Source organism: Rhinoraja longicauda, chromosome 1 (assembly GCF_053455715.1).
Source record: "Rhinoraja longicauda isolate Sanriku21f chromosome 1, sRhiLon1.1, whole genome shotgun sequence".
Classification (NCBI taxonomy): domain Eukaryota; kingdom Metazoa; phylum Chordata; class Chondrichthyes; order Rajiformes; family Arhynchobatidae; genus Rhinoraja; species Rhinoraja longicauda.
Window position 1 is genome coordinate 80,765,335 of NC_135953.1, and position 13,029 is coordinate 80,778,363.

A 13,029-nucleotide genomic window follows, 5' to 3' on the forward strand; every position below is an offset into this window, starting at 1 on the left:
CATTTGAGGAATTTTTCATAACCTTATGATGTGACCTTTGACTCAAAATTTATGATTTAAATTTTGTGAACAAATGTCAACCAACTGTTACTAACATTCGAAATATTTTTAAATTAAAAAAAATTCAGACAGTGCACCTAATTCATAAAGAAAGTTAAGGATGGAATGAAGTTGTAAATTTAAATGAAAGAAAGACTACATTCAGCAAAGATCACAGGTCCTTTATTTAAGATTTTCTATTTAACAAAAAAAAGCTTTTGTCGAGATGTTTTTCATTAACAAGTTTTCTAGCTCCGTGTTTAATGTACTCCTATTTTACTGATAGTAAAAATTAAAATTAAATCATCTATCTCAGTGGGGTCCTATGCAGAATAAAATATTTCATTTGTTATTTCTAAAATTGGCTTTTAAATTTATACTTTTTTATCGGAGAGACTAATGAACCATGTGCAATTTCAGACACCACTGACTTTGTAGAATAGATGCAAACAAAAGCCCTTTGTGCCAATTGATAATTTGATTTCTATACATTTCTCAAGCTCCACTCTGCCTAACACACCCCTGCTGCAAAATTATTTCCTTTTGCCCTCTTCGAGGCAATGGCATTTTCAAGATTAAAGTTCTACAGAAGCTAATAGTTCTCCATGAGATCAACTGGTCTTCATGTGAGTCTTTGGCTATGAGGGCTGCAAAGATACTGTGACTGTGTTAGAGGAGAAATCTAAACCAGTGTGTTACAATTAACCCGACACACAGCAAGTAGCCATTCTGTCTCCTGTACTTGTGGCAAATGTTTGAGCACTTCCCATAACCTTTTCAATTTTTCAGATGTTTTCTTTTACCAACTAAAAGTGATCGTTAACTGCTTCTAGTTTTCTGTCTGCAAACGCATAGCAAACCACATTGAACTTCTTAACTTGTCCTTTTGTGATTGCGGTTACTATATTTTCTCTGTGCAAGGACTCTGGAGTTTCCCTATTCAGTAAAAAATAACGTATACAATTTGCCTACACGCCATTCATTTCTTGAACTTCTAATCGATTATTTCTGACCGTTCACCATTTTAATAAAAAGAGCCCAATTTTCCCATGTCTGACAAATGAAGCATTTCAACCTTGAACATCTCAGAATATTAGTTAAGGGAGAGAATCCTGCATGCATATATTGAAGTCTCTTGCAAACACCCATACTTCACATCGACTGACAATCCACTTGAGAAAACATCCGAAAATGAAGCTGGGATTTTCTGCTCTGTGTGTTTGCGCATGTACGTGTTACTGTGTGTATCCCAGCATATGACTTGATACATTTTAAAATAATTCAATCATCACGAAAGATGTTTGGGCACAGGTTTGGATTCAATCATTCAAACTCAACGGTGCAGCAATCAACCATTGAAATATCCTAAGTCAAACATGAATCTATTATGACTGTTGGTGGATCTCAGATGCTGATATGTGCTTTGCTTCATAGATTATTCTTTCTCAGAGTAAGTAGTAGGGCATATCACCTTCCCAGGTAAGGGTTACACTCCTGCTATGCTTAGATTGTGCCAGTCTGGGTACAAAGCATTCCTCAATTTTCTTAGACACATTAGAATTCATTGTTGCCACTACCAGAGTTTAATTACACATTTAACTTGATGCATTTTCTGATACCTACTCAAAGTTTCAAATTTTGAAAGATGGTTATTAACAAATTAAAGTAAGTAACACAAAATCCTGAAGCACAATGTATTATTTCTTGGACACAAAGTACTATTTCATTTGAGATACTGTGGTGGGGAAGATGCTGGAGTCAATTATAAAAGACGAAATTGCGGAGCATTTGGATAGTAGTAACAGGATTATCCGAGTCAGCATGGATTTGCAAAGGGGAAATCATGCTTGACTAATCTTCTGGAATTCTTTGAGGATGTAACTAGGAAAATTGACAGGGGAGAGCCGGTGGATGTAGTGTACCTTGACTTTCAGAAAGCCTTTGACAAGGTTCCACATAGGAGATTGGTGGGCAAAATTAGAGCACATGGTATTGGAGGTAGGGTACTGACATGGATAGAAAATTGGTTGACAGACAGAAAGCAAAGAGTGGGAATAAATGGGTCCCTTTCAGAATGGCAGGCAGTAACTAGTGGGGTACCGCAAGGCTCGGTGCTGGGACCGCAGCTATTTACAATATACATTAATGACTTGGATGAAGGAATTAAAAGTACCATTAGCAAATTTGCAGATGATACAAAGCTGGGAGGTAGTGTGAACTGTGAGGAAGATGCTATGAGGTTACAGGGTGACAAGGACAGGTTGTGTGAGTGGGCGGATGCATGGCAGATGCAGTTTAATGTGGATTTGTGTGAGGTTATCCACTTTGGTGGTAAGAATAGGAAGGCAGAGTATTATCTGAATTGTGTCAAGTTAGAAAAAGGGGACGTACAACGAGATCTGGGTGTCCTAGTGAATCAGTCACTGAAAGGAAGCATGCAGATACAGCAGGCAGTGAAGAAAGCCAATGGAATGTTGGCCTTCATAACAAGAGGAGTTGAGTATAGGAGCAAAGAGGTCCTTCTGCAGTTGTACAGGGGCCTAGTGAGACCGCACCTGGAGTACTGTGTGCAGTTTTGGTCTCCAAATTTGAGGAAGGATATTCTTGCTGTTGAGGGCGTGCAGCGTAGGTTTACTAGGTTAATTCCCGGAATGGCGGGACTGTCATATGTTGAGTGACTGGAGCGACTAGGCTTGTATACACTGGAATTTAGAAAGATGAGAGGAGATCTTATCGAAACGTATAAGATTATTAAGGGGTTGGACATGTTAGAGGCAGGAAACATGTTCCCAATGTTGGGGGAGTCCAGAACAAGGGGCCACAGTTTAAGAATAAGGGGTAGGCCTTTTAGAACTGAGATGAAGAAAAACATTTTCAGTCAGAGTTGTGAATCTGTGGAATTCTCTGCCTCAGAAGGCAGTGGAGGCCAATTCTCTGAATGCATTCAAGTGAGAGCTAGATAGAGCTTTTAAGGATAGCGGAGTCAGGGGGTATGGGGAGAAGGCAAGAATGGGGTACTGATTGAGAATGATCAGCCATGATCACATTGAATGGCAGTGCTGGCTCGAAGGGCCGAATGGCCTCCTCCTGCACCTCCTCCTGCACCTATTGTCTATTATCTATTATCTCCATTGGAGAAATTGTGAAACTTAAGGTTATTATGACATAGAATGTTAAATATTAAAATAATCAAGCTGTGGCCAAAAAATAGAGGCAGAATGGGTAAGTGAGAAAAAAGATAAAATTGGATTTTATGGGGAAACTGCAGTAATTTCAACATGGGAGTAAAAAGTCAGTGGAGTATTGAGTACAGTGGTATTAGTAAGATGGAAACCACGGAATAAATTACAGGAAATTGTGTTGGTGGAGGCTACAAATGATCGAACCTAAATTTCCAAGTAACTTGTACAAGAATGTTGGAGATAATCTTCACATTTCCTCTTTCAACATTGGCAACTATTGCCAGAATTTTGCATTTTTCATTGCCAAATATATACTTTAGACATGAAAAGAGGTAAAGCCAATATTTAATTCAATTTTCTTCAATTTAGTTTGTAAAGTCCAAAACTCCAGTTCTGTTTTATCTTCCTCTCTACCAATCAGCCTTGACCTTCTCCGAACTTTAAGTTCCTGATATCTTGAGCTAAAATTATTGGTTATGCCTAAAAATATTAGTTTTAATATCCTTCCTCTGTTTTAAAGATCAGAATTGAACACGAGGATATTAAAATAAGAGGCTGTCCTTTGCTATTACGGCACTGTCGGCTTCTCATCCATCCCATATTTTGATTTCTCCCACAGATTGCAATTGGAGCACTGTAGTTTGGATAAAGTGTGTTCTAAATGTGGCAAGCAGAAATGAGCTTGTTTTAACTATTGGCAAGGCACCAAAAAAGTGGTTTTGCTTTTTTGCCTGTAATAATATATGCTGAGTTAATCCTGTTAGTTTAGTGGGTTCCAAATTTTCAGATGGTAGGCTTACTTTAATTGCTTAAGAATTGCAAGCTTACGACTGGTATTTCCTGACACTTCAAGGAGCTGTCATTGTGGCAGAATTCAATGGGAACTGTTGCTTCAAGCAGTGAGGCTCAATTGCAATGCCTGAACCTGGAGTGGCAGGCTAGAGTTGGGACCAGGCACCCCCGCAATGCTTATGGTTGATTGCCAGCGTGTTGGTAGAAGCATAACAATAAAAGCAGTCGCTTCCAATCTACGAAGGAAGAAGGTGATCAGCCTGAAAAGAATGTGCACAATATTTGAGAAAATCGAAAGATTGAGAGATGCTAACTGAACTGGGGAGAGTTTTTGGTGGTGATTTGGTGAAAATTCCAAGCCCGACTTCAGCATTGGATACTCTGACAGCAGTAAAAGCTTGAAAAGATTGTCATCCTTCCTTTAAAGCATGCTCTTGGAGTTAAGTTTCTTTTAATTTCTACACATGATGGTGAGATCCATTTTTGCAGCAATGATGTAGCAAACATCAGCCTTGTGTTTATTGACCAGCAAGTCACAGGGAAGACCAGAAATTCAATTTCCGTTGAATTAATCAGAAAAATGCACGGTGGTATTGTATTTCTGGATATCTGCCTCCATCATCTTCTCTGACATTCTTCTTCCAAAACAATTATCAGTGTGCATAAATTAGTTCCATTTAATGTCTGGACTAAATTTATTTTTCACCATTTCATTTGTGAAATGTAAATAATTTTATAAAATCCTATGCATGTCACAGCTGCTGTAGGAATGAAAGTGTTCACCTATAGATATAAATTTCAAATTGTGGACGATATGGGTTTGTTTTCCAAGAAAAGGTGGGGTTTTTTAACGAAGAAAAACATTCAAACCATTTCACATTATATGAAATGCAGCCTCAAGTATTGGTCCTTCAAAGATGACAGAAATATTTTTTTAAACATTTGAATTGTGAAATTACAATGACTTGGCTAAGGGTCTTGCCACATGACATTGTTTCAGTGTTACGTGGCAGGGTGATTGGCACCAATTTGACTGTAATTATATATCACTTTGTTTGGTTTGATTTCCTGACATGCATTGATTTTGCTTATCCCGCCTGATTGTAAAAGGACGTGACTCAACTGAATGATGTAACAAGCAACACTTTTAACTGATATCAGCCTAATTTCAAAATTGAGTCAAATATTGACATATTTTGATAAATATGTTGCGATTTTAAATCACAATATATTTAATAAAACATGTTTGGACCCCCCCCCCTTCTGAAGAAATTGATGTAAAAAGTAATTACTTGGGTGGTTACGTTACCTATGAGGTTTGGATGTTTTGATAAAGTGGATTGAAAATCCACATTGTTAGAAGAAATTGCTAACAGAACTGGAAAGAAGAATAAAACTGAGGATTTCAATTTATCTTGTTCTTGCTCAGCTGAAAAAAATAGATTTTTTTTTGTTTTCCAGCACCTCATATTTTGCTTACAACCCAACAGTATGAACATTGAATTCTCCAACAACCACTCCCATATTCCCCTCTTCCTCTCCTCCTCCCTGTGACCCACCTGGACTTGCACCTACTTCTCACCTCCCCCTGCACCTACATTTCTTCCTTTTGGCTTCACAATTAATCAACTATTCAATCTTTTTGTCTTACACCTTTTTTTAAATCTCTGGACTTTGTCCAACCATCTGCCTCCTTTGTCCAATCATCTGTCTATCAAATCCCCCCCTTGACGATGCTCACCTATTTCCTGCCACACTTTGTCCTGCCCATCCTCTCTTATTGTTTTCTCCCCCCCCCCCTCCAAATCAGTGTGAAGGAGGGTCCTGATCCAAAATGTCATCTACCCATGTTCTTCACAGATACTGCCTGACCCACTGAGTTACTGTAGCTTTTCTTTTGGTCACCAGTTCTAAATATATGCAAGTTATTGGCTATTACTATTACGCACTTGCACAGATTGAGTTTTATGCATTTGGATCTGGTGACTCCAGTGAAACTGAAAGTGCAGAAAACAGAGAGAGAATGGTCAGCTACAAGACGCAGAAACCGAGTTAACATTTCACTTAAAGCCCCTCTGTCCGAATGTGCAGAGATCTCTTTCTCTGGTGGCTGTTGCACACAAAGGCGTCTTGTGTTGGTGACCAGTATTTACTTTCTCCCAAGTGATTTACTCCCATGAGCAGTGATTTTTAAAAAAACCTTGGGAATCAAGGCACACATCACTGACCAGTGAAGGGCAAGCGTGGCTTTGGAAACGTTGAAAGATTGAGAGATGAGCTTCATTTCACTTGTGATAAATATTAGATACACTGCAGTTCTGAGTTGCAAAGATGTGGATATTGAATAGTAGGCAAAGGTTTTATTCATTAATTGCAAGAAAAACATCACGGTTCCACAAAAAGCTTAATGTATGAAACATCAATATCATTTTCACTTTAAATAAAAATATTGCTATAATTAATACAGACAGAGACAGATTACCGGAAAGCGTAAGAAATATTAACAAGGCATTAGCAATGACAATGAACACTATTCACCGTGACTGGCATTGGAAAGCAGGGAAGTCGGCATTTCTGTTCAGATTTGTGCAATGCATAGACCTGCTGAGAATAGAGAAAAGACCCTCACTTTTAACGAACAATCGAATAGTGACCTGAAATTAACAGCCTAATATTTAGTAACATTTTGATTTATGTCTCCAACTTAGTAACATGTTCCACATAGCTTTTTATACAACAATATTTTTCATAAGTGTTTGTTTACCCAAACAATATTTCTGAAAGTATGGATAATGAATGAATTGTGAACGTACCAAAATAAAGTAGTGGTTTCTTGACAACTTTATTTCCCTTCAGGTCATTTTTGAGCAAAGAGGTTGCTGTTGTTGATAATAGAAAATATTTTCATAAAACATTCCTATCTTTGCAATTTCAACTGAGAGTCCAAACCACTTATTTTAAATGGATTGATGCATTAACATAAGGGGGAGAATGCTGTAGTGAGAGTTGTTGCCTACGATTAGCACCACAGTCAGTCTATTCTTTGATTTCCAGTGAAAACTGATTTTACAATTGTGTACAATATAAAAAGTAGTCGTTCATTACGGGATCTGGTGCTCAGGCTTTTATGTATTTATTTGTTTTTGCATTTATTGCATATATGTTTGTACGCACCGTCAGGATTGGCTATTTTTTAATTTCGTTGTACTCGTTGCAATGACAATAAATGAATATTATTATTATTATTATTATTATGTGCATTAGATGTTATCTATCTACATTTCCTGGACCTGATGCATTTTGTGAAGCCAGTGTCTGATGTACTACATAGATCCCATAAAGCAAAAGATAAATCATCAAGTTTTCACCATATAACTCACCATCTTTAAGGAGCACTTACTTGTATGCAATTTCTTCTTATTCCTTTTCATTTTCTAATCATTCTACTTCTTTACATATTGATTCCTTAAAATATGGTTTTGATAGGATAAAACTGAACGATTCAGAAGGATTTAATTGTAAGAAATACAGAATAAAATATTCTTCACAAGGAGGAGCTATTTTAGTTGAACATGAGTAGAGCACAGATCATTAGTCCGATAAGTTTTCGGTAAGAGTGAAGAGAAATCAATTTGAGTCACAATTCATTTATGATTATAAATTTTAATAATGGGATGGAGATTTCTTAATCAACCCACTTGTTGCTTGACCTTACTCGGTGAAGAAAATATCATAGAAATATGGAGGCAGTATGAAAATTAATTGAACATTAATGCAATTGATCTTAAAGGGACACACACGCTTGTGAAGTAAACATGGTACAGAATATAGGTAGTTCTGCTATAAAGTTATAGTTGCATTCCTAAAAATCTTGTTATATAAAAGTCATATTATATAACCAATTGTGTCTGGGGAAAAGGGAGTTGGGGGTTAGTGAGTTTCAACCTCTCAATAACAAAGCTATTTCTTCCATAGGATTTTCAAAAACAAAGATCTTTACAAACTTATTTTTGTTACTAAAAGCTAAAAATACCAAAGGCTAAATGTCAATTTTTTTAACAGAGTGTCATTACACAAGTGTCAGTAGAAGCAATTTCTTGTCAATTTTTAAAATCATCTTTAAAACTTAGACTGCATCCTTAAAAGACAGCAGTGTATGATTACTATGTGAAGGTTGCATGAAAATGCCCTGGATTGTTTTTGTTCCAAGGCAGCTTCTTTTCTGCTTGTTAATTTACAAAGTAACTTTTAAGTAGTTTTCTAGGTCACAATAGTAGTTGCAGTACAAACCAATTATGAAATTACATCTAAAAGCAGCACTGCCTATACTAATGGGCATGGGAAGAGAGATGAGACCACATTTAACTCGGTGTAGATGTGGAGGATAAATCATGGAAAGTTGATCCTTGTTCATTCCTTTCATGCCTTGAAATATTGAAGGTTCCGATGACGATCAAAGAAGGGATCAAATCAACCAACTGTTATTTGGATATATCTTTCCCACGATTTCTCAAAAGATTTTTAAAGTATTTGTTTTCATTGAACCTGCAAAATAAAATTATATTTTCTCGTTAAATTTGGACCAAAATATCATAAATACTATTGTTCTAAATGTAGGTATTCAGTTTGAGTTATAGTTGGTGTTCCTTTCACAATGTAATTAAAAATAATCTTGCATTAGAGAGTGCTGAATAAAAATGCAACTTATTCAAAGGTGATGAGACCTTCTGATCTCCACTGATCTCAGTTTTGCACCTCGTGATTCGAGAATGTCTCTCGTGCTGTACATGGAGTTCAAACTGTGAAGATTGTCCATGGACACAGCACCTCATCCTGAAAGATTATAACTTTGGCAGGGTGGGGGTGGGGATGAGGGTGGGAGGAGAGAAGGGTGGAATTAGAAATTCCTATACTGTTGTGTTGGTTTCAGCGAGGAGAAAATGAACATTGAAGTGATTTAAAAATAATAAAATTTAGAATGGCCCCCTTCTAACAGGTAACACATAGTCTGGCTCGGCTTCAGGGGAAACACCCAGAACATCTGTCATGTGTCATTATACAAAAGCACAAATCCACCCTTACAGCTCTTTAGCATTCAGTAAGCGGACACAAACCATTCAGTTAACAAGAAGCACATGTGCTCTCTGCTTTTAAACAAAGCAGGGTATGGTTGATACTCCCACCAGGGGACCTTTAATTGAAGTAGTTACTTCAAGTCTGCTACATGCCATTATCTATAGTAACCACGGGCACTATTCAAGGAATTCAAATCAGGTGGCAGAAGGCTTTCCATTCCCTCTAGCCTGTTCTGCATTAGAGCAACTTGATACAAAAGCACTTTAAACATTAATGAAGTTAATTTTGATTTAAATTAACTCTATATGATGCACCTCATGAATTTATTCCATTTGGAACTGCCGTGTGCAGTCATGAAAGAAAATAGAATAAAGTTCCAGTCTGTACGCTCCCTTAAAGTGATGGTTTTGAAAAGGCATTCAAAGAAAACTGAAATAATATATTTCCTGCTTGGGTCCAGCGGTTCCTGATGTTTTACTTCTAGTTTGTAGACCCACTAATTCCCAAGGATGCTATTCATCAATTAAAGAACTTGAGTGCTGTGTATGCATTTACATAGAAAGACACAAAGTGCTGGAGTAACTCAGCGGGTCAGGCAGCATCTCTGGAGAAAAAGGGTACAAGTCGTTTCTGGTTGGAATCTTCAGATTTAATCAGTTTATGTCACAGCCTCAGCATTAGTGCAGATGTTACTTTGGTTCACAATTCACAGTAAAGCAACAACACTGCGCTGACCCTGAAGAAAGATGCACTTTCATATCTCGTGAGCTCTGTGGTGGAAACTTGATCTTTTCTGATATCTGCACTTCCAGACACCAGTTGACCAAGCTCTTGTGAAATCAAGCTGAATGAGCAGCCGATATCATTGGGCAATTTTCATAATGGCAGCAAAACGCAATGTTTTGGAGGAACTCGGTGGGTCAGGCAGCATCTGATTTAGTACTGGTGGTCTTGAGAGACTCAAGCCATTACCAGATTTGCAAATGCATAATACAGGATCATGCTGGGAGTGTTTGCTGATGTGTGAGTGTGAAGAAAACCAGTTCAATGTAAATCGTTTTGATGAGAGCCTGTAAATTGGCCAGCCATGGTTGCACCAACTGAGACGGCAAGCAAAGAACATTGAGGGGCTAAGGCAATCAAGTCTTTTATTTGCAAGAGCTCTACAAAAAGAAAATAAAAGGCATCTTTTCAAAAGCATTTAAGACATTTAAAAGGTGGTTGTGACACATTCAGTTGCTAATTAATCTCCCATGGCACCACATTGACGATAAATGTTCCATTAAATCTAAATATTATTAACAAGATCTCCCTAGGTGCTGCTTGCAGGTGATGTTATGTGTAACAATAAATCAAACTCTGCTCACTGTTGCATGATATTATTTATTTCTAAACCTTATTTTGAGATTTGTTGATCAAGCAACTGCAGATACTGGTTTACAAAAAAAACACAAAGTACTGGAGTAACTCAGTTGCTTAGGTATCAACTCCAGAGAACATGGACCGGTGATGTTTCTGATTGGGACCTTTCTTCAGACCGTGTGTGTGGGTGGGTGGGGGGGGGGGGGGGGGAGGGAAGGGAAGGGAAGAAAGAGTCGGCAGGTGGTTGGACAAAAGACCAGACCTGAAAAGACAGAAGGTGCGAGACAACAAGATTGAAGACTTGCACATCGTGAAGTTAGAGAAAGGAATGCAGGTGGAAGGGGAGTGGGACTTTCACCTATTTTTCCCCTTACCCTCCTCTTCCACTTACGTTTGGTACTGACAGTGGAGAGTTGCTGTGAGATTTTATCCGTTTAGTATTAAGTGGAGGGAAAGTTGGATGAGGGGGTCATTAAATTTGTGGAAGGGGGTATCTTCTTGCTTTTGGCCCATGAAACAGCTTAAAGTTTGGGAAAATAAGGAGGTGGAAGTGAAGGTTCACCTATTGATGGAATCCTTGACATGAAGAAATAGGTTAGAGATGGAGATCAAAGGCCAGAAACAGATGCACATATTTTAAGGTTTGATAGTTCACACAGCCATTCAGAATTTTTGATCATGTTAGTACATAGAAGAGTACAACATAAGAACAGGCCTTTTGGCCCACAATGTCTGTGCTGAACATGATGCCAAGACCATCTCTTTATCAATCTGCGCATAATCCTCCATTCCCTGCATATCCATATTCCACCCCAGAAGTCTCTGATATGCCTCTGCCATATCTGTCTGAACCACCACCCCCGGCAGTGTGTTCCATGCAACCACCACCCCCGGCAGTGTGTTCCATGCAATCACCACCCCCAGCAGTGTGTTCCATGCAACCACCACCCCTGGCAGTGTGTTCCATGCAACCACCACCCCTGGCAGTGTGTTCCATGCAACCACCACCCCCGGCAGTGTGTTCCATGCAATCACCACCCCCAGCAGTGTGTTCCATGCAATCACCATCCTCTGTGTTCTATGCAGATGCTTTATTGCGACATTTTAAAAAATCTTGCTCACCGTCTATAGAAAAAAATATATATTTTCTAAAAATACACATGATTTTAATCCAAACCATTTGGCAGAATTTAATCTAAGTTTCCAAAGCAAGAAAAAATGATCAAGTTAAAGAGATGAATGATTTCTATTTAATGCTTTTTAGATTTAAGGGAACAACTATCTTTTATTAAAATAATTAATGTTCTTGTTAAAATCACCATTAAGTGGTATGTCATTCCTTTTCACACAACAACTATTGTGGATAAAGACACACACGTTTGACATTGCAGCTGGGAGATAAGTGCTAAGTTTACAATTCAAAGACAAACCAATTGGAGGAAAGGATCGAGTGGAAGGATCTATGTCTGGTGGAGGGACATTGGACGATGAAAGATTGAGGAATGTTAAATACATTTAATGATAATGAGATTCAAAAGTGCAAACTCCATTTTCTCCATAACGCCATCCTTGGTAAAACTGAGCGTGAGACTGAAGACAATGCTGAGGCGTGATGCCAGGAGGGTCTCGACCCGAAACCTCACCCATTTCTTCTCTCCAGAGATGCTGCCTGAATTGCTGAGTTACTCCAGCTTTTTGTGTCTATGCCAGGAGATGCCTCCGGGCTCCAACATCTGCGAGGCTGTCACGCTGAAAATGTGATACTGAACCCACCTCAAGTCAGCTGATACCAGTACAGCTTTAAAACTGACATTTTCACGGCAAAATAGGAAATTGCCTGAGAATGACCTGTCGACAAAAAGCAGGACAAATCCAGTGTGGTTAATGACTGACCCGAAGTTCACGACTGATTGTCATAAATTGACAGAAGGTGTAATTGAATCAAATGCTACTCAGTCACAATGTACCAATGACCGACTCACCAGTGCCCAGTTTGGATTTCACCTTTAGACCTTATCAGAGCCTTGCTCTAAATCAGGCCCTGAGAGCTGATTCCAGGTAGAGAGTGAGTTTGCTAGCAAGGAGCGTCCGGGCAGTAAAAGATCGTCAGAGCACTTAGCAGCCCTCTGAACTTACAATGGCTGATATCGCTATCACAATTTATCAGGTGAAATAATGCCTGTGCCTTCTGGTGGGAAGATGAAGATTGAGGAACATCAACTTAATGATATGGTGAACCTTCACTACAATGGATAATTGGAGGACAAATGGTGTCTGTTATTGCTGATTGTCTGGTATAACCTAGTAATAGTTTACCGAGTAATAGAGTATCATTGTATAACTAGTAGAAACAAAGAACTGCAGATGCTGGTTAATGTACAAAAGGACACAAAGTGCTGGGATAACTAAGTAGGTCAGACAGCATCTCTGGAGAACATGAAGAGGTGACGTTTTGGATCGAGACTCTTCTTCGGACACTGCGCCTGGAATCAAGGTGAGTTGACGGCCTCAGTCTGCTGGCGGCCGGGGGAGAGGCGAGGATCGGCAGTCATTGGTCGCAGCTGTAGTGCAGGTAAGG

The 13,029-nt window shown here is 38.6% G+C and overlaps 1 protein-coding gene across 7 annotated transcripts in view; it reads left to right on the forward strand.

Moving 5' to 3' along the window:
- Positions 1-13,029, forward strand: part of ldb2a (LIM domain binding 2a) — a 382,001-nt gene that overhangs the window by 80,486 nt on the left and 288,486 nt on the right. The window lies entirely within an intron of this gene.